Below are 21,017 nucleotides of genomic sequence, written 5' to 3'. Positions count from 1 at the left end.
GGAAATTAGTCCAATGGAGTTGCGTATTTTCTTCCCTAATTCCAACAATCAGCACATCCATTGCCGTGACATCTGGTTTTCAAATGTTCACTGAACACACAAATTAATTTTTTGCTTGTTGTAACCCCTTGGACCTTTCTCTAACAACCCACTCCAGCAAAAATCTGTGAGTCCAGCAAAAGCCAGAATGGAAGGATTGTGTTCAGAAAGCTAACTAGGAGCTGCTGGGCTCTCCTGCAGCCACCCAGGCTTTCAAACAACTTGGTCTCAGGCTAAATTCAGATACTTAGATTTCAGGGAATGCCATGAGACTATTTCTGGGAATAACACCAACAACATGAATAAAAGGACCAGATCTCAGATGAGGAAAACTAAATTACATTTTAATTGAGCAGCCTCTGTCATGGTCTTCCAAAGCTGGAAATGGTGGGAGGAGGGGAGCTCAACTTGAATTGCCTATAAAAAGCCTCAATTCTTGGAAAATTTTGAGCAGGGACTCTGTGAGATTTGAGTCCAGCCACCAGTGCTCAAACTGGACAGTTCAAAACAAAGAGCCACTTCTAAAACCACCAGCCCTGAGACTCTACTCCAACAGCTTTATTCTTATGCACAGCTCAGTTGGAGCCAAATCCCAAACAGTTATCAGCAGCTCTCACAAGGTTTTGCTAAATCACCCTTTAGACTCTTCCTCTACACGATCAAGCAGTATCTCAGAGACACATTTGGGGCTCAGCTCTGCGCTACACACCACAGCAATACCCCCACCAGTGTGTCTGGATGCCAAACAAAAACCCAAACCCAGTGGTTCCTCCTGCTCCTGCTGCAGAGAACTTCGAGGAAACCCAAGATGCTGTGATGGTGTCTTGGTTATCAGCTCCTTGCTGGAAGCTGATAGCTTGGTTTGGGCTCCTCAAAGAGCTCTGTGTGCTGAGCTGCCAGAGCACACTTGGGGCTCATTTTGCAAGGGCTGCTGTGCACAGCCAGCCCAGCTTAACCCTTCCCTGCCTCACTGCCAGCGACCATGCTCGCCTGAGACAAACACTCCCAGGTGAACATTTCTTTTTTCCGCCTTAACAAAACAGGAGGCAGCTGCTCGTTTAGGAACCAATTTTGCTGGCTGCTGAGGTGGAATCTGTGTGCACATTGCAGACAGCGAATCAATCAATCATAGAATGGCTTGGGTTGGGAGTGACCATAAAGACCACTCTGTTCCACACCCAGCCATGGCAGAGACACCTTCCACTGTCCCAGGTTACTCCAAGCCATGACCAACCTGGCCTTGGACACTGCCAGGGATCCAGGGGGAGCCACAGCTCCTCTGGGCACCCTGTGCCAGGGCTTGCCCACCCTCACAGGGAACAATTCCTACCCAATATCCCATCTCTCCCTGCCCTCTGGCAGTGGGAAGCCATTCCCACTTGTCCAGCACTTGAACCTCTTGTAAACAGCTTCTTTCCATCTTTATGCAGGCTCCCTTTGGGTACTGGAAGACAACAATGAGTCACCCCAAAGCTTCTCTTCCCCAGGCTGAGCAATCCCAAATATCTCTGCCTTTCTTTCCAGCAGAGGAACTCAGGAATAAAACTGCTACCTTCATGCCAGACTGCGAAGCAACGTGCATATCAAATATTTCTAAAGCTTTCCCAGATCCAGGTGTAAACCCAGCTTATGGCAAATCTGTGCTAAATCCTAACTCCTCTCCTGTTCCCTTCTCTCCATAGGAATTCCTGCAGCTAGAAACTGTCACCCAACCTGTCCTGTGAGGGCCAACCAGAGCCACCACCAGGCCACCGGCATGCCCCAGCGTCCCTCAGCCCCCCAACACACAAATGCAGCCTCTTCCCTCCCAGCATGGCAGGAGATCACTGAGCATGGCCAGGGCAGGTTTTGGGGGCAAGGCCATTTGCACCCATCAGCACCTGCTGATGGAGGAGAGGGCTGCTCTCAGTCCAACAATATCAATAGGATTGTTCTGCTTTGCATTAATAGATTTGGGGTCAGCTGTTAGACAAGCAGGTCAATACAATATCAATAATTCCAGGTGCAGCCAAGTGTGGTCCTGCACTGTTAGAGATGTCAGAGAGCACAGAACTCTTCCTCTCCCTGAGAGGCCATGGGGCAGCTGTGCTCCCACAATACCCTAGCAGACACTATTTTACTGTGCTCCACAAGGCCAGAAAGATTCAAACAAGTTGCTTCAGGGGACTCAGTAGGTGACCAGCAGTTAGGCAAGTTCATCTGTGCCTCTTCCTTCCCTTGCTGAAGAAGCCCAAGACACACAGGTTCCCATCCCAGGAGCAAGGGCAGGATTAAACATTCCTGTGTGCTTCTCAATCAAAAGGCAGCAAGAGCCCCTTTCTTGTTACTTGGCCTTGTTTACTCAGTGCCCTTTGTAGTATTTCTCAGAAGATCTAAAACAAAATATGTTCACTGAACTTCCTTTCTCTACTGGCTCTTTTGCATTTAATTTAAGGGTTTACCTATTTGTATTTCAAATGGAATTTGAAATGAACAGGGGTGTATTTAATTCCTTGTTATTACATCAGCAACATCAAGGGACATCACTGCAGCTCTTGGAGTAGGTTTACTACCAAGTCAGAGAGCACAGGCTCACATTGCTCCTGAAGCTCACAGCAGCCATCCAAGGCTCCTGCTCAACTCAAGAGAAGGAAATGGAGATGTGGATGCTGGAAGGAGGGGAGGGAGATGTGACACAGAGTTGCAGTTTTTCCAAAGCAGCATTTTAGTGTTTTTCAACTGTCCAAAATGGTACCTTAACTTTGGCACCATTTTCTTGGTTTTCTAACCAAGACAGCTCCCACACATTCATATACCTCATGTGCTGCCTCTCCTCCACATCCACGTGAGCTAAACTGTCCCTGTTCCTGCAGTGGGGCAGTGCCAGACACATCCTGGGCTTCCCAGTGAGCATCACAACGCTGCTTCCTCAAAAAAAATGTGCTCCCTTTAGAACAAATCTGATGTTTAAGGAAATGAGGGAGCCCACATCCAGTCATCACAACAAAATATTGCCAGGCTCCCAGAGCAGCACAGCCTGGCTAAGAGACAATTCTTGCAGTTTAACTGATTATTATTATTTGTTCTCTTACCATTTTCCTCACCATATCCAAACTGCAATAGGCAATGGCCAGCTGCCCATGCCAGTGCCACTGGCATTTCTCAGAGCTCTAATTACTGCCAGTGGTGGAAAAGGGGTGTCAGATCTAATCCTGGTAAATACTGGGGTTTAAACCTAAACTTTATCCTGCTCCTGAATGCCCCGATGAGATTTCTGCTGTCTTTATGTGTGGGGTTATGGTAGCACATGCCTCAGCTGGTGGCAGCAAGGATTCCTTCCTGTTCAGCCAGTGACAGGTTTTACAGCTCCCTGGTGCTGCCCAAAGAGCTCACTTAGCTTTCCTCCATAAACACACCCACCACTGCCTCACTAAGGGCCACAGCATGGGCAGGAAGGGTACCCCTTCTCAAGACTAAAGGAAGTCCTGCAGAGAGATAAAATCCAGGACCAAGAGTCACCTTAGCAACAAAAAGGTTGCCTGGGTATTTTAATTTCCAAACAGTGTTTGGATTTTTATGAGTTAGTCTTGTAAGAGGGTGGCTGTGTCTCGTTTACCTGGCAGAAGAGCTGCATACATTTTAGACACTGAACAGCCACATACAGGGTACCTTACTTCATTTACATACATAAATAAAACATACCAGAAAGTGAAAACCAAAATATATATGTAGCCTCTTCCCTGCAGAGTTTATTTTTAAATCTAAGAGTCCTTTTGCTTTCTTAATATTAAAAGGCAGAACCACATCTAGGACCTTCAGGGTTAGAGGAAGCACTAAAAAATGCAACCAGTAATAAACCCAAATCCAGAAAAAAATGGGTACTTGAGTGCTCAGATACTGAGTTAGTAACAAAACATTCAAGCTGACTGTGGTTCCCAATTCCAGCACACAACAGGCAGTGGTTACTCACAGGAGTTATCCTTCCCTCTCCTCTCAGTGGGATATAAAATCCACAGGGACAACACCCACCTGGAAGCTGTTCAGGCTCCTGGGGAACACAAACACTCCTCCTCACCCTTCCCTTCTCTGCAAACCACCCCCAGGAATTCAAATGGCTTTGATGACCAGCACCCATGTGCTGTAATTAGGGAAAACACCAGCTCCTTCCAAAAATTTCTGCAGATCACAACCTGTGAACTGAGAATCACAGGCCTGAAGAAAATCTGTGATGTGGTTTGAAAACAAACCCCAGATCAACCAAGTCCCTTCACCAGAAACCTTTCTCTCTCCCTCCAGCTTGACTAAAGGCTCTTCACACCTTAAAAGACTGGGACAGAAGTGAGAAAAATAGGTTCTTTACCCACAGAAATCTGTTAGATGACAATGTGTGATCTATAAGCGAGGAGGGCTTTTGTCTTCAAGGCAGCTTCATGCATTCTGGCCCAAATTTGCTTTGTGAGCATCAGGGAGTCACTGCAAACCCAACCTGTTCCCACAGCCACCCTGAGCCACCAATAGGGAAATGCTGTCCCAAACACCAGGGTGGCTGCGAGCCCGTGAGTCACCCTGAGCCCATGAGCCACCCTGAGCCCATGGGCCACCCTGAGCCCACTGGCCACCCTGTGCTGCTCCCTCCCACACATCCTTGGAGCAGCAGGTGTAGTGAGATTCCCCTGGCAGGAGGAGGGAGTGTCTGGGGACACAGAGTACCTCAGCACAGAGCTGTCATTCCTCTTCTGTGTGCCATGAAATGCTGACAGGCACATCAAGGGCAAATCCTGGGCAGACAGACTGCTCTCATTTCCCTGCCCAAGCCGGGCAGGTCGCTGTCAGAGGGGCTGCAGCTGCAAGGCTGCCCCTGCAACCCTGGGCCAGAACCTCTCCTTCTCCAGCCCTGGGAACCTACTCAGAGGTTACCTTGGCTTCTGCAAAGCCAGAATGATGCTTCAAAGAGCTGTGTCCTGCACCTGTGCTGCCTCAATCTGTGCAGCTGGGTGAGGAGTGGAGCACAGCCTGTGCCTGGCAGCCTGAGGCAGCAGTGCCTGCAAGCCATGGTGCACCCAGGACTGTCCTGGGCACCACCTCAGCAAAGCCTGCAATATGCCACTCTAGGAAAGTAAAAGAAAATACAGAAAGATGAGCAACAGCACCCCTAACCTCCCCTGCTCACCCACAGTGTGACACCTGCTCACCTACATCTTCAGCCCAGCCATCGTTAGCTGCCGAGGGATGCCATAAATGAAATATAACTTCAGAGGTGGCACTGACAGACAGACTGGACTGGGGGACTGAGTTTAACCCTGACCTGTACACAGATCTGCAGGTCTGCATCTGGTCCCAGGGGAGGACAAGCAAGTCCTGATATCGAGTGAAAGAAGAGAGGAAGGGAAAGAGACTCAAGTGATTATGCAAATCAAACTGAAATTGAAATTTCAGCCTAACCTGCTGGGAAGAAACTCACAAACTAGGGCAATTAGAAGAAGCAATTATTACTGGATATAAATAAGAGAGATAATTTCATTTCTCATTGAAGCTATAAGGGCTTTGGGACCTCAGCGACGGAGCCAGAGAAGTTTCCAGTAACACACGGGGTGGCTATTGCTCCTCCTCTACAGTAATGGCATGTGTCTTATTCCCACAAGGAAAGATAAACCAGCCCATCTGTTTCCACCATGGGGCAGAGTTTTACCTTTGTGGCCCCAAAGACCCCAGCTGAGATGTTCAACATATGTTGCTGCTGCCATGCCAAATCACTGGGAAAAAAAACCAAAACAAGCCCCCTTTCTGGCACCATCTAATATTCAGGGAAATGGACTGGATGGGGAATTGAGGATGACTGAAGGTTTCATGCAGTCCCTCGTGAGAAATTATGACCTATTTCCTTCCTTTGATTGTATATCCTTCCTGAACTGACTTTGGATCATTCAATATTAAAAATGCATTGCCCTATAAATAGGCAGGGTAAAGAAACATTCCTTGCACTTTAAATCACTGTGCTCGAGATTACATTCAAGCCTTATTACTCTAAAGAGACCTGGGATCTTCTTCTAAATGACTGAATTGGGGCAGACATTTTTCTGACAAGATCCTGAAAGTATTCAAGTCCATCCAGGCAGCAACGTCTGGCTTTTGTTTGAAAGAAGAGATTTCTTGTTCTCAGCAATGCTAGAAAAGCAATGTCATGTCATGTTTACTACTTCCCCTCTATTGACTTCTGCAGCTGGTGAATTTTTTATGACAGAAATTACAAATATTTAGCCTGCTGATGGCAGGATGAGCCAAGTATTCCCAAGGCTCCTTTGGGAAGCCAAGTATTCCACCAGCGTCCTTTGTTTCCTGGTTTCAGCTGCCCATGTCAGATCTGCTGACATCCTTGCATCTGCTGGCACAGCAGTGGGGAGATGCACGTCAGCCATCCATCCCAGGGACTGAGGAGCCACAGCACAGCCACTTCTCCCCAATGTGTGTGGCCCATGGCACACTCGTGGTGAATGCCTGGTACACCAGCACAGGGAGGGCTGTCACAGACAGGCCACAAGTGTGACACCCAGAACAGTGCTCACTGAGCAACTGTGGGCTGGCTGGGCATCCCCACCCAGCCAAACCCGGGTAAAGCCTGCCAATCCTCACATTGAAGATGCTTCAAAACAGGTAAGAGCACCAATTGTAGGGTGCCAGTAGTGGCTGTGGGTTACACATCTCCCTGAACTCCTCCAGCACAGAACAGCTCCAATGCAAGTGCTGGGATTCAGTTTAAGCAAATGTCATAAAACAGAAGTTCTTAGGATTTTGTTGGGAATGTTCTCTTTTTGCCCACATACTCTCTGCACGAGGCACCACACCATATGAGTTGAGCAACTCTATTATTTTTAATTCCTCCACGACAGCTGTTGTTTATTACTAATTGAAACATTTTTTGTCTAGATAAAAATATCTGTGATTTGCATTGCAGGGAGAGCATCCCCCACACTGGCACAGAGGCCATGTCTGTACTAAGCTCTGGAAACGTGACAAGGAGAATTAACATATCTGAAGAGGCTTTAATCAGCCAGCCCTGGCAGCAGAGGGTCCAGGGGCTGTGGAGATGGAGCTGAGAGCCCAGCAAGGGCACATGTTGGTGTGTGCCTGAGCAGCCACCCAGGATGAAGCTCCTGCCAGTGCATCGTCACTGTTACCACCACCCAGTTCAGACAGATCAACGTCAGATGGACATTCCAGCATTCCCTGGGGCTAGAACACATGATGGAGGAGGAGAGTCTGAGGGGAGTTTCTCAGAGCCTTCAGCCCCTAACGCAGGGTGTGGAGCAGACAGGGACAGGCTGCAGAGGAGCAGAGCACAAGGACAAGCCCCTTGCAGCATGAGACACTGCAATATCAGAAAACAATTTTCACCATGACACCTTGGGATTTTCACCACGACACCTTGGGATTTTCACCACCTCCTTGGGAGGCCAAGGAATTGGCACCTTGGATGTGCTCAAAACAAGGAGGGATATGACCCTGAGCAAGCCAACATAGACTTGCTTCTTTGAGGAGAGGGGTTGGACCAAAGGACCTCCAGCCCAACTTCCAGATGGATCAAAAACCCTTCTAACCCTCACTATTCAGCGATTCAAATCACGCTTCAGCTCAACTTCAGACATATCAAAAATATCAAATTTTAGTATTTGGTAATGAAACACTCTGAGGGAGGAAAGCAGGAGGCTCAGACCATGCTAAATAGCAGCTGCCCTTAATGATTCAACAAATAATCATGTGTATCCAAATACACACATTTTAGAAATGTAAATAAATGCATTAGCTATGTATCAAATCACACCACATTATGCCAGCTCAATAATATGATCACTCCATATACTATGAAATGCAAAAAAATAACATGGGAGAAAGGCACACACATAAACCTACCCTGCAAAATTCCCCAGCTGAATTCTGACATTTTCTAGATCTACATATTTTTTATTTCCAAAATGTTTTTCTATGGAAATTATATGGGAATTGACACATTTTTCTAAACATTTAATTTATAACAAATACTTGGTTTTGGTTTTAATGAAATAGGTTTTGGTAAAACATTCTTCCAGCTCTGCTTGTAACACCCTCCCTGCTCCTGCTAGGAAAAGGAAAATGCTCTGGGCTTTGCTAGCAGCCAGTTTGTCACTGCAAGAGTTATACATGGGATGTGTTTGTCCCAGATATTTGGGACAACTCCGGGTGGAGCAGTGGCTACCCCAGCAGATGGAGGCTTCAGGGAGCCCTTTCAGGTGATGCTCCCACCTCTCACCTGTGGCAGAAACCAGAGCACTGCCAGAGCCAGCCCGGCTCCTGTGCAGCTCCCCAGAGGGCTGAGCACAGCCCAGGGACACTGGACTCGCTCATAAAAGATTTATCTACTCCATTTCCCTGCCAGCAGTTCATCTACATTATTGTACAAGCTGTACTGAATTACAACACAAGAGTGGAAAACATACCGTGTCAGATGTGGAGCTGGTATATAAATCTATAAGTTTCCCTGGAAGCCAAACTGCCATGCTGGTTTACACTAATGAGGCATTTAGCCTGGAGTTTTAATCCTAATATCTCACTATTTTCCAAATTATCTAAGCTACAGAATCTCCTGGTTACAGATGCATTGTCCTACAGGTTGCAAATTGGAAAAGGGTGACATGAAAATTAAGATCTCTTCCAGCACTTTTGCCATACATAATCCTTTCCACTATTTCCAGTGTGTTTGGCTTTTTTAGGACTGAATGAGAAAACTCACAGTGTTTACACCACTGCACACGAATAAATCACTGGGCTGTCTTCTCTTTCCCAACTCATTATATACAAATGTAATTTTTTAAGAGAAAATCTCATCAGCCCAAGGATTCAGTGACTTAGAAACCAATTACAAGTGGTAAGAACTGACCCAGTGTTTGTTTCACCCAAAGCCAGCCCCTGGCAGCACTGCAGCATCCCCACACTCTGCATCTGTGTGACAGCTTATTCCCTCTGATGCTGAGATTCTGTGCTGGATCTAACTCAAGTGGAGACAGGGGAGATCTGTCAGCCAGGCCAGCACCCCCAACAAACCTCCCAGGGCTGCAGCTGCAGAGTCTCACCTGCCTCTGGAAATGAAGGTGGCTGCAAACCCACACAGGGATGTGAGATACATCACAATGAGCTCCATCATTTTAAAAGAGGTCATGGTAAGCAACAGGCTTGTGTCTCAGTGACCCAGTGGGCAGAAAAATTATTTTATACATATATGCATACATAACTCTGTCCAAGCACCTATATACAGTGTAAATAAGCACCTTTTGCACATGACATTTCCCCACAGAGGCTTACAAAGGACCTCTCCATCCTTCTGTCTCCCCCACCTCCATGCTCTGGCCTCCCCCAGCTCCATCCTCCCCTTTCTGTTTGCCATCTGGTACCCATCAAAGGCAGTTAGACCATGACACATGTGCACTCACCAAATCCTTTAAACCTAACTAGAGCGCTGTTTTGTTTCTTCCTCATCAGAAGCCACAAGGAACCCTTATTCAGTACATCTGGACCTTCTAATAGGGTAACAGCCTGGCTGTGCCAACTCTGCTTTCTGTCTGACTCCATCTTAATCATTCACAAATCACAAAAGAATTGGGAGGGGAGAGAGCCAGCACAGCAGCACCACAAGGATGGCAGCTGAGAACAAAACAGTGGCGACAGATAGTGTTCTATCTGTCTAGTGAGTGTTGGTGTACAGCAAACCAGGATATATCCCCTTCTCATTTCTATACATGTCCCAATGCTCGAATTTATTGGTCCCTCGTCTGGTGACTGGTGTTGCCAGCAAAGCTCCCAGGTTTGCAGTTTGCCGTGGAAAGGCAGCCTGATATTCCCTCCATGAAGGTGCTACAAGGACAGCAAACTGCAGCTGGCTGCAGGAGACTGTGCTCGGATGAGGTGCCACATTCCCAGGGAAATGTAAGGAAATGCAAACGGCTCCTCCCAGCTTTAATCAGCACACTCATTTAGTGCAGTGCTGGTAATGCCTGTGATTTCATTGCAAAGGTTTTTTTTTTTTTACTCCAGTTACTGGTTTTTTAAACTACCTTTCCAGGAATCACATGGTTTGGGACTCTCAGCTTCCAATGAAAAGAATTTTTAAATATCAGAAAAGGACTTGAAAATATGACCCAGTGACAGAGTTAAAGCCCTCTCCTTCCTTCCTTCCCATTTGGATGGCTATTAAACTGGTATCACACCTTTATATGGGATCCAGCCCCCAAGTTTTATGTTACAGGGCTAGAAACACTGTAGGTGAAAGAGCTGATCCCATGGATTACCTCCAGTTATCCCTCAGCCAGCAGGGAGAACCTCACCACTGCACAGCACAAGCTCAGCATGGTCAAACCCATGCAGGAATACAGAATAAGGACAATACAGTGCATTATCATTTGCACTGAATAGATCCACAAGTTTTCCTTCCCTCCATTTGCTCCACTCTGCCTTTACCCCCTCTTACACACAACAGGAACTCACCCCACAGATTGATTCCCCATTGATCAACACAAAATAACACAGCCTGGACATGAACACAGCCCTCTCCCACTTCCATCTGATCCCCAGACCAACACAAACGGCAGAATAAGTGTCTGAAGACAAACCCAGAGCTGCTGCTCCCCGTGGGCAGGTGCTCAGCTGTCCTCTTCACCCCTAAAATGGCCATGTTCTCCTCCAGGCACACACACACAGAAGGATGGGTGGGTTTGATGCTGGACCAAAATAGGCCATTAAAGACCAGACATTAATCTGTCTGAGAAAAAGAGGAGAGGAAAAAAAGGAGCTCAACAAAACAGAGGAGGGGGTCTTGACTTCCTGCCGGGAGCTTGAGAACTTGTATTTATTTATGCTTTTCATGGGAAAGCCATTCAGAGACAGTAATCCATGACATCTGGCAAAAGAGTAAGGAAGGACCTTTACTGCAACTTGACTGATATTAAATCCAAAAAAGAGGAGGAAAAGAAGCTCTAATTGATGGTGCTGCAAGCAACTGCAGCCAACAGGAGACCTCAGCAGGCTCAGGATGCTCATGTCAGGCAGGGCCATGGGACTGCCCCACCACTGCCCCTCCACAGCACTGAGCACTGCCCTGGGCACGTGGAGTGTGGGTGACTCCATGGCCTGACTGCAGGGTGGTGACAGAACGCAAAGCCTGACGTAGAAAGGGCACAACAGTCTATCTAAACTTCTGACTGGAGGGCTGGGAGCACACCTGAAATTCCCCACCTTGGGAAGAGCCTTTGAACAGGCTTAACTTCCCCCTGGCAGCTCAGGCTCCTCACCAGCCCATCTCTCCCAGCCTCCACATGGAACCCTGCTTTCTGATACGAAGCAAACAAACAGGAGGTGTTTCTTTTTCAAACAATAGAACGAGCTGAAGTGGTGTGCAGCTCTGCAGGGCCAGATACACATCGACTCGAAGTCTGAAATTAATATGGAAAGTGATTCATAACAGGAGGAGACAAAACAAGCCTATTCATGCTACTCCATGTCAAGCCATCTTATAGCTATTTTGGATCCAAATCCTCTCTTCTTTTCCAAAACCACAAAGAAAAGCAAACAGATGTCAGCCATTGCAGATTTGCAAAGAAATGAACTGAACAGCCCATAATACCAGTGTTTTTCTTCAGCTCTGTGCACCGAGGGCTAGGAAGGCATTTGTGTGAGCCCTGCTGTGTGTGTTGGGGCTGCTGGGGCTGCAGGAGCGAGCCAAAGCCATGCCTGATCCATCTGGGACCAGGCAGTCCCACGCCCAAGCTCCAAGGGTTCCATCACATTATTTCCTGTGGAGACACTATGGGAAGGGAAAAGACACCCTGTCAACAGGCAATCTAGAGAAATACAAGTATTTCAGAGTTAAGGAGTGATTTCAAAAGCACATACAGGGCTCAACCCTTGAAACTCCATTTTCAAAAGCTGCTTTGAAGCATGGCAGCTTAGGCACCGCTGAAAGTCAGTGAGGGAGACAGAACCCAAATTGCTTTACAAAATCTTCTCCATATGCAATTAACATTATTGTCAAATACTTTTGATTTTAGTTTTTTTAAAATATGCTGCATATAGATATTACAGCACTAGAGCCCATCACTCCCTTCGGTGATTTAAGCGATACTGATTTCTAAAAAGCAAATCTAAATACTGAGTGTGTTCAGAAACTCTTTGGTTGTGCACAAAAGGATTCTCTATTATTGAGTTATCCCCTTCTTCTCTCATCTATCTCATGGCAAATTTTGGGCCACTAAGGGTCAGTCTTGAAAACCAATCCTCCAGTGTGGCCTGTGTGGTGTGAATACAAGGACTCAGGGAATTGGATTTCTTCTAATGCTCTGGCTGCTTCTAGAACAAGTGTGAGCAGCACTCCAGGAGAAACATTCTTTCACTCAGATCTGCATTTCCCTTCCCTGTGCTGTTTCATTTTCCTGCATTTGTCACGGTGGGATGGCAGGAGCTGCTCAGCAGCCAGGGCTGCCACATGCACAGCTGGAATGGGCTGAGTCACGCTGCCATGTAAAGGGTGGACAGTGGGAACAGCAGCCAGATCAGCTATCCCAGGGGGTCACAGAGGTTTCAGATTTACTCAACAGAAATTAAGGGTGGAGAGCTGCATCAGGAGCTGCTATCCCCCAGCAGCCACCAATTCCAGGCAGGAGTTGCAGCCCAGCCCTGCTGCCCCAGCCCAGCTCCCTCCTCCAAGCAGGTCCCTCTCACCCACAGCTGGGGGCTTACAGAAGAACAAAAGTAAGCCATGTCTGGATTTCATATTTTTTTTCCTTACACCAGAACAATTAACCTATTGTTTGCCTCAAAATGCATTCAGAGAAGTCAGGAGACTGAGGGAGACAGTCTTGCAGCAACCACTTCTTCGTTAACAGCTACGGGAGCTAAGTACCCATTTAAACCATGTTTGCTGCTCAAGTCTTCTCCTTTTAAGAGGATGTACATCTCTGTATTACTCAAATGACTAGGATTACCTCATTTAAAAAAAAAATAAATCCAAGACTGCCATTTTTCACACACCCTTCCCCTGCATAACTGACTTTAATTTCTAATTTACAACTACAAAACATAATCTTACATTAGAATTTCAATAAAAGCGAACAGACCTGCCGCAAGATATTAAATTTTAAATTTGCATGCTAGGGTGGCCAAGGAATATTAGTCTATCCAGGAAGTTCCTGCCTGTAAATTTGAGAGCTAGTACGTGTAATGAGAGCAGAATTTGTACACTTGAGTGAAAGGAACCTGATTAAAAGGCTTTGGTGCAGTTGCTACAGAGCAAGGATACAGACTGCTCATACAGAGAGCAGGGCTGCTGCACACACAGAGCAGTGTGCCACCCCATCCACCATTGTGTGGCCAGGGCTGGCCCACACAAGCAGTCTAAAAAATAATAATAAAAAAATAAAATTAAAACCACACTGTTAATAAAGCTTTACAGCATGCTGCAGGCTGGAAAGTCTCAACATGAAACCACTGGTAAAATTTTCTTCCTATTTCTCAAGTGAACAGGCAGGGCTATCTTAGCATTGGGCACTGCTGCCTTTTCCCCACTGAAGACCCCGTTTGTCATTCTGGCTTTGTTGAGTGGGCTGTGTCCTGGTCAGAGCCGTGTGCTCATGATGAATAATGCAGGGGCTGCCGGTGAGACATGATAGAGCAACTGCATGAGGAGAGGAGCAAACAGGGCACTGCCATGGCTGGAGTCTCCTAAACCAACATCACATGAAAGCCTCCCCCCCAGAGCCCACCAGACAGCAAATGTGGCCCATTACAATTCCCGTTCTGTCCTTCCCGGGGTCAAGACCCACTGCAGCAGTCACTGGAGAGCTTCCATCTTCTGCTGGCCACCCACAGGGCTGGAAGGAAACCAAAGCCAGGGCAGAGGCCGAGCAGATTACACACGTCGTATTTCAGCCCTTCCCTTGGGATCTCACAGGCACAGCTAAGCCCAGCCAAGAACCAGCCCAGGGGGACTCAGCAACTGCCTTCTAGAAGGGTGAAACCTAAAGGGTTTGTGCCCTGAGTTCCAAAGAAAAGCCACCTTGCCTCGCTGCACAGAGCTGTTGCTTCTAGCCCAGGGCTGGGCAGGGCTGGGCAAAGGGGCTGTGCAGTGATGCTCCCAGCCCTGGCTGCACCCTCACCCCTCGCTCCCCTCCCTCTGCCTGCACGCTGCTCGCTGAGTACCCTCCTCACTGTGATCAAAAGGGACAGCAATCATTGCCACGACAGGCACTGCTTTGTTCTCACCAGCCTATTTCTTGCTGCCAGACTCCCTTTGCCGGTATCTCCAGACTTCACTCCGCGCCTCTGTCACCACATCCTCTCTACTCAGCTGTCAGACACACGTCGTTCTGCTACCAGCTACCTATTTCTGTTGGCTTTCTAAAACTTTGTTAGCTCAATTGCACACTCCAGACTTCCATTAAGTAGTCTTTGCCACAAAGAGAACACAGGCTTAACAATCCTCTCCTTTTTTACCTGATTATGGTACAGAGGAATTAAATTTTTTAAGCTGGAGTGTTTTTTACTCCCCAGTCCAGTGCACCATTCATTTCATATCACTGGAGCAATATTAAATGTGTCTTTTCAAACCAGCAAAAAGATGAAAAACAGTCACCCTGAAACTGGGATAAATTCTCACCCTTCACAGCTGAATTTGTCAGCACTCAGCCTCATCTGCTCTCCAGGGAGCTCCTGGGATGCACCTGGGAATTTGGAACAAAGGACCTTATGTCTGCACCAGTCCCGAGCCAGCAGACAGCAGCAAGTTCGACTGTCACTGACATCGTTTTAGGACAACCATCCTGACCTTCCATGAAGCCACATCATCTCTGGGGGACACCAGGCTCCCAAACTGAACTCCAGCCCCGAGTGGGGTGAGCAAACACCCTGGGCTCCTGGTGCAGGGATGCCACAAAGACCACACAAGCCTCCATCACTTTGCAGGTGACAGGTACCAAGCATCAAACCTAAAAGCAGCCTCCAGAGGGTTTGATGACCCAAGAGCTTGACAACTCGGGGACAAGGGTGGCTGCCAACCACCTCCTCATACAGTCACTTCATGCAGAACATGTCCTTGACCAGCGCAGTGGATCAGAAAGCGTGTGGAGTTAAGATGGAAAAAGTCAAATGGGTGAAGTCCAAACTGAGAGGAGACAGAGAAGTCTGTTGCCTTAATGTGATTCGTTTGTGTGGCAACAGCTTCACTATTTAGGCAAGTGCTGAACAAATCAGAAACAGCCTGTGGCCTCCTCCAGTTCTGAGCATCAGCCTGACACACTCAGTCCCACTCCAGCACAGAACTGGTGTGATGTCCATGTATGTGTTTTTCCCCGAAGTCCCTACAATGTCCCCAAAGAAGTGTGTTACCAGCAGAGCTGTGTGGTGATCCAGCTGCTCCAGCTACAGCATCAGTACAAACCTCACATGGCTTCCTCCTTTTGAAGGTCACCTTCAGGTTCATCAGCAATAATGCATTATATTAACAAAAATCAGTAAGAGCGTAATTTTCTAATCAAGAAAATTATTCCTTTAAAATAAGACCCAAAGAGTGTCTTAAAGACACTTATATAAGATAGATCTTAGATATAAGTTAAAGACAAGCATTAAAACATTAAAATGTTCACAGATTTCCATGATTTCCTTTTTTTCTTTACTTGAAAAAAACCCCTCTGCCACATTTACACATTAGGCTCTACACATCCCTCTGAACCAGTGAGAAACTATTGAGGGTGGTGTTTGTGATAATGGTGATTTCCAGAGGGCTGGACCCTTAACGTCTAGGAGACCTCTGTAGGGTAACAAAGAAAATCCAGCTCATGCCCAACAAGCTTAAATTCACTACATATACCTTGAGAAAAACAATGAGCTCTGAAAATCAAGGCAGCACCTTCATGTTAGTGAAGCTAAAGGTGAAAAACACCACAACAATTAAGGCACTTATGACTAAGGCGCTTTGGGTTCAGCTTCTAGCAGTGGCTGGTTGCTAGTCCTTATCCTGTGACCTTCACCATGCTCTCCAGAGTCTCTAGAGATTTCTGCATGTAATGACCTGGCCACCTAAACTAGGCTTAGACTCCTAAATACCTTCAAGCATCTGAGTCTAAACCCCTTCGTGGCTTCAGATACACATCATCAGAACAGACATTAGTATTCCTTCCTCCTTTCCACCCTATTTGAACAGTAATTGTTTTAAGATACTGACCATCTCTCTGTGCACACAATCCTTCTGAGCTCAGTTCAGCGTGGCATATCTGTATTTTTAAATCCCCTCTGCTGACACGTATCCGAATGGGAGCACTGTGCCAGCACAAAAGTACTCGAGTGAATCTGATTGCTGTCATCACAACATTCAACTTGAGTGACACGTTAAACATCTAAAACTGAACAGCAAAGAGTTTGGGACTAAAAACTAAATCCTGGCACAGAGTGAAACACAGGCAAGGGCTTATTTTGCCTCTTGACTCTTATCTTCAGCATGATCTTCCAAAGTGTGGGCAAAGAAGCTGCTCAGCCATGACACGACTCGTCCAAGCAGCACAGCCACGCACAGGGGAAGAGCCACGAGTGTGTGCACAGCCCCTGGGGACAGACACCCCAAACAGAGCCTGTCAGCTGCAGATTTGCCATCCGTTTATTCCCACACGGATTCATTCCCACAAACCCAGATCATTAGCGATCATTCTGCAGCAATCCAAGAGTGCCTGGGCACAAGAGCTGCAATTTTCAGAGGACTGGTTTCGATCACCTACAACGCACACCCCCACAAGCAAACCTAACGTGCACATGCATGCCAGGGGATGCCAAACACCAAAACTCATCACCCATCTTCAGTTGCTCTGTCACTGCTCCAGTCTGTCACTTGCCCAAGGTCAGCAGTGGGGCAGAGGCTGCCTGCAGGCTGAGGCCAGCTCAGAATTCCCACCATGGTAAGTAGTACCAGCTCAGAGGCTTGCAGCTCCCACACTCTGGGAGTGGATGGATGAAGGATTAGGACTGAGAGACAAAGTCTCTCTGACTGTAAGCAAAGATCAGGTTCATGACCACCTGAGGAAACTGAATGTGCACAAGTCTACAGGACCTGACGAAATGCATCCCAGAGTCCTGAAGGAATTGGCTGATGGAGTAGCCAAGCCACTCTCCGTGATATTTGGAAAGCCATGGCACTCAAGGGCAAGACTGCAATTACCACACCTGGCTCATGACAAGCAAAAAGCACTTCCCACTGTCCCAGGCTGTGTGACATTCTGCACAACCACAAGTGCTCGTGTGCCTCAGGAGGCAGAAGAGATGCTGTGCCTCACCTCACCAGCACAGGGCCAGCGAGGCCCAGAGCAGCACAGAGCACCATTAAACCATGGGCCCAAACAGCTCAGCATTGCAGTCAGCCATCCTGCCCCACTCCCCCTGCAGGAACCAGCCTAGCCATGGCCACCAGCACTGCCTGAACTCATGTCCTTGCATGGCCCTGGGAGCCAGCTCCCTGTGCTGCCCACACTGTCTGCTCATTTGCACACACGTCCATCACCAAGTGCCTCAGGAGTGTGTCCAGGAGGGGGAAGGCTTAAGCACTGCACATCGTGCCCATTTTAACTTAATTTGTGCCCAGTGCAGAGACTGCTGCACAGAAACAGGGGAAGGGAAGAGTTCACCACTGCCATTGTTGGGAAGAGCCCAGCCCTGGAGGAAAGCTCTGCATCCCACTCCAGATGTACCAGTGATGCAGCAGAAGAGAGAGCCCCAGACAGGGCAAGGCTGAGCAGCAGCAGGTTCTGCTGCCCATCCCACTCTGGGCACTTGGTATTTACACTGCTGGCACAAAGCTTAACCCACAGTCTTTAATGAGAACAGACCCGATGCTCCCAAGCAGCCTCTTGGCACAAGCTCTCATCTGTATTTTAAATTCGTGCTTAAGAAGGCCAAACGTGCTCCAGCACTGCTGTTCTGTTGGCTGTTTGCTTTGATTGCCCTTTTTGGCCAAAGTGCAGCCAAGATGTCGATGCCACCACCCAGCACAGATGTGCAGGGCACACTGCAGTCAATTAGTTTCAAATAGAGCCAAACATGTTTTTCTGGAAAACACTATGAAGAAAAGCTGTCAGTCCTGAATGCATATTATCTCTAATTAATCCCATAAAAAAAAATTAAAAGGATGGTTGCTTGGTAGCGTTGCAAGAACCATTTTGTAATTAATATGACCTTCATCTCCATATGGTAATTAGCAAACATTTATATTACCATTAAAAAGACCATGTTCATTGCATAACTTCACTTTTTTCTATTAGCTAATAGAACCAGTAAAACCAATTTAGTCAAAGCCTTGAACTTTCACAAATACTCCAAATAAATACATTCAAAGCTACTTTTTTTTTTTTTTTTTCCCAATGGACACTTGCTGGCTGATGTGAAAACCAGCAGAAGATGTTTTTTGAGGCTCTGGCATGAGGATTGCACAGCACTCGTCCTCCCAAGGAAAGGGCTGGCAGGGCAGGAATGTCCCACAAGGAGCTCATGGAGCAAATTCCTGCTCCCCTCCCGGAGCCCTGCGTTATCTGCACCCCTCATCACACTCGGGGAAGTCTCCTCCTTTCCGAGGGGACAAACCCACGCCAGGTGATGTCCCTGAGTGGGGACACAGATCACAGCTACCAGCACATGCAGCAGCCTCCCACCAGCTGTTTGTCCCCTCATCCACGAGCAACAGTGACGGTGACGCCGCTTCCTCTCTAAAGGCCAAACAGAAACGTCTGGAGAAAAAACATTGCTAATACCAACATTAATCTATTTTCTCCTCCACGAAGCCAGATTGTTCTACTTCAGGGAACACTAAGCGGTCAGCATTTCTATTGATAGTTTCTATGCTTATATTAATCCAAAATTTCCTACGCTGTTTTTTTTGCGTGCTGCAATCACTCCTACTCCCTGGAGTGACTCACCATTTAACTGGTTTGCTAACAGAGGACCCAATGTACAAGTCAACAACAACAAAAACCCATTATCACACAGTACTTGTTTTTCACAGAGGTAGGAGGACTTGTGGTAAGTCATTCAACAATGCCATAGCTGAAAATGCAGGGGAGAAATATGATGAAAACCAAAAAGCACACTTGCCCACACACTTCCCTACTCCTCTAGCACATCTGCGAGTGAAAAGAAAAAAGCTCAACCTTCCCAGAGTTTGAATTCTGCTAATAACAGTTATGCTTTACAAATGTGCATTTCCTGCTCCTGATGAAAGCTGACAGCTCGGGTGGGGAACGGCATGGGGGGAATGACACCAAACGACTCGTGCTAATCACTGCTTTCATCAAAGAGGACGACATGATGTAAATCTAATCCAAGGGAGCTTTCTCTTTTACTTGCAAGCTGAACATTGACCAAAAAAAAAAAAAGAAAAAAAAAAAGAAGGATTTACTAATTGGAAAGATGATATGAAAATGCTAATAAGGCTGTTAAGTTGACAGAGCTGGGAAAATGTAAATTTTATATGCATGTATGTGTGTGTGTCTCCAATAAATCTTGCACTATAAATGATTTAACTAGGACTGACAAAAATATGTAGAAATGAGAAAAATATTTGACTGAGAACTGCAGAAGAAATTCAAAGACTCCCAGCCCTCCCTGGAGCTCACCAAAGTCAAACACCCAACTCACACCATCTTTCTGCAAATTCCAGCAAGTTATTCCCCCACAATTTCCCACTTTCCACTTAGTTCAGGCTCCCACTAAATGACTCGAGTGCATAAGATTAGAGAAATCCACATACAGGTTGATTAGGATGAGCAACGTGGTGTCTGACTGAGACTGAGATTGCTGCCCCCAGCACACATCCTGCACACCCCAAATGCAGCCTGGAAGCACCAGCAGCACCAGGAAGGTTTCCTTCAGAATTTAACCCAAAAGAAACACACACCTTGTGCATAAACACCACACGAGACCTCAAAGCAGCTGCCTTTTCTTTTTTTTTTTTCCCTGAGGCAGCCAAAAACATGTAGGATTGCGATAGCAATGTACTGTAAACTTATCATAAAAGCAGGATAGAGAAACCAGCTACCAGCTGTGAAGAATATTTGCAACTGTAAATATTGTATTTCAACTGTAGAGAGAGTAAATACCATGTTATGGAAATGCCTCCTTTATCGATCAGCTCATCAGAAAGGAGAAAGAGAGAATATAATTTGGTAGTTTTCAGCAGCACAGAGTTTTGCAGACATTGAGAATGTATTTTTGAGATACTGACTTCCATGAACAGCAGCAGAGATCACGTTGCTGATGAATGAATGCAATAACTTCCATTCCAACACCTGCAAGGAATACCTTGCTTCCACTTATTTTGGAAAGAATGCAACTTGAAGAATCAAAGAATCATGAAAGTTTAATTTCTGTTGGTTTTATTTATTTCCACTTGATGGTATCTCTTGTGACACCAATCCAGGGCAAAGTCCATATGGGAAATTAAAATTATTTTAAGAGCACCACAGACCTGCCCTGCTGAGCTGAGTACACTTAGAGTAAGCATCACATAAGGGGGAGGATATGACAAAACAAACCATATGTACAGTAATGCCCTTCATTTAAAACTGTAAGTGGAAAATTAATTTTTTCATCTTTTTCTGAGGTTAAATAAAAAGGAAAGAACCCTTGACCTATGTTTGGAGATTAATGCAAATGCAACTGTCTTGTTTGCATGATCTATCCAACTTCTAGTAAGACCAAGGGAGATCGAAGCAATTAGGAACTCGTCCAATAGCAAGAATTTTATGACTCCAAATATTACCAATGTTGGCATTCCCAGAGCATGCCTCGCAGCCTCTGCAGTGTAAATCCTCCTGCTGAGGAGCTGGGGAAGGAGAGCCTCCAAAACAGCCATTTATTCTTTAAAAATTACCTTCTCTGGTAGCAGGTACTAAACAAATGCCAATATTACACTGCAGCCTATCGACATGAATGACACTCTAGAAACACAT

At 46.6% G+C, this 21,017-nt stretch overlaps 1 protein-coding gene across 7 annotated transcripts in view; it reads right to left on the bottom strand.

The window, feature by feature from the left end:
* The window catches only part of AUTS2 (activator of transcription and developmental regulator AUTS2), a 748,905-nt gene that overhangs the window by 647,354 nt on the left and 80,534 nt on the right, over positions 1 to 21,017 (bottom strand). The window lies entirely within an intron of this gene.

This window comes from Lichenostomus cassidix, chromosome 19 (genome assembly GCF_008360975.1).
Source record: "Lichenostomus cassidix isolate B80296 chromosome 19, HeHo_3.0, whole genome shotgun sequence".
In the NCBI taxonomy this organism is placed as follows: Eukaryota; Metazoa; Chordata; class Aves; order Passeriformes; family Meliphagidae; genus Lichenostomus; species Lichenostomus cassidix.
This window is presented reverse-complemented; position numbering and strand designations above follow the sequence as displayed.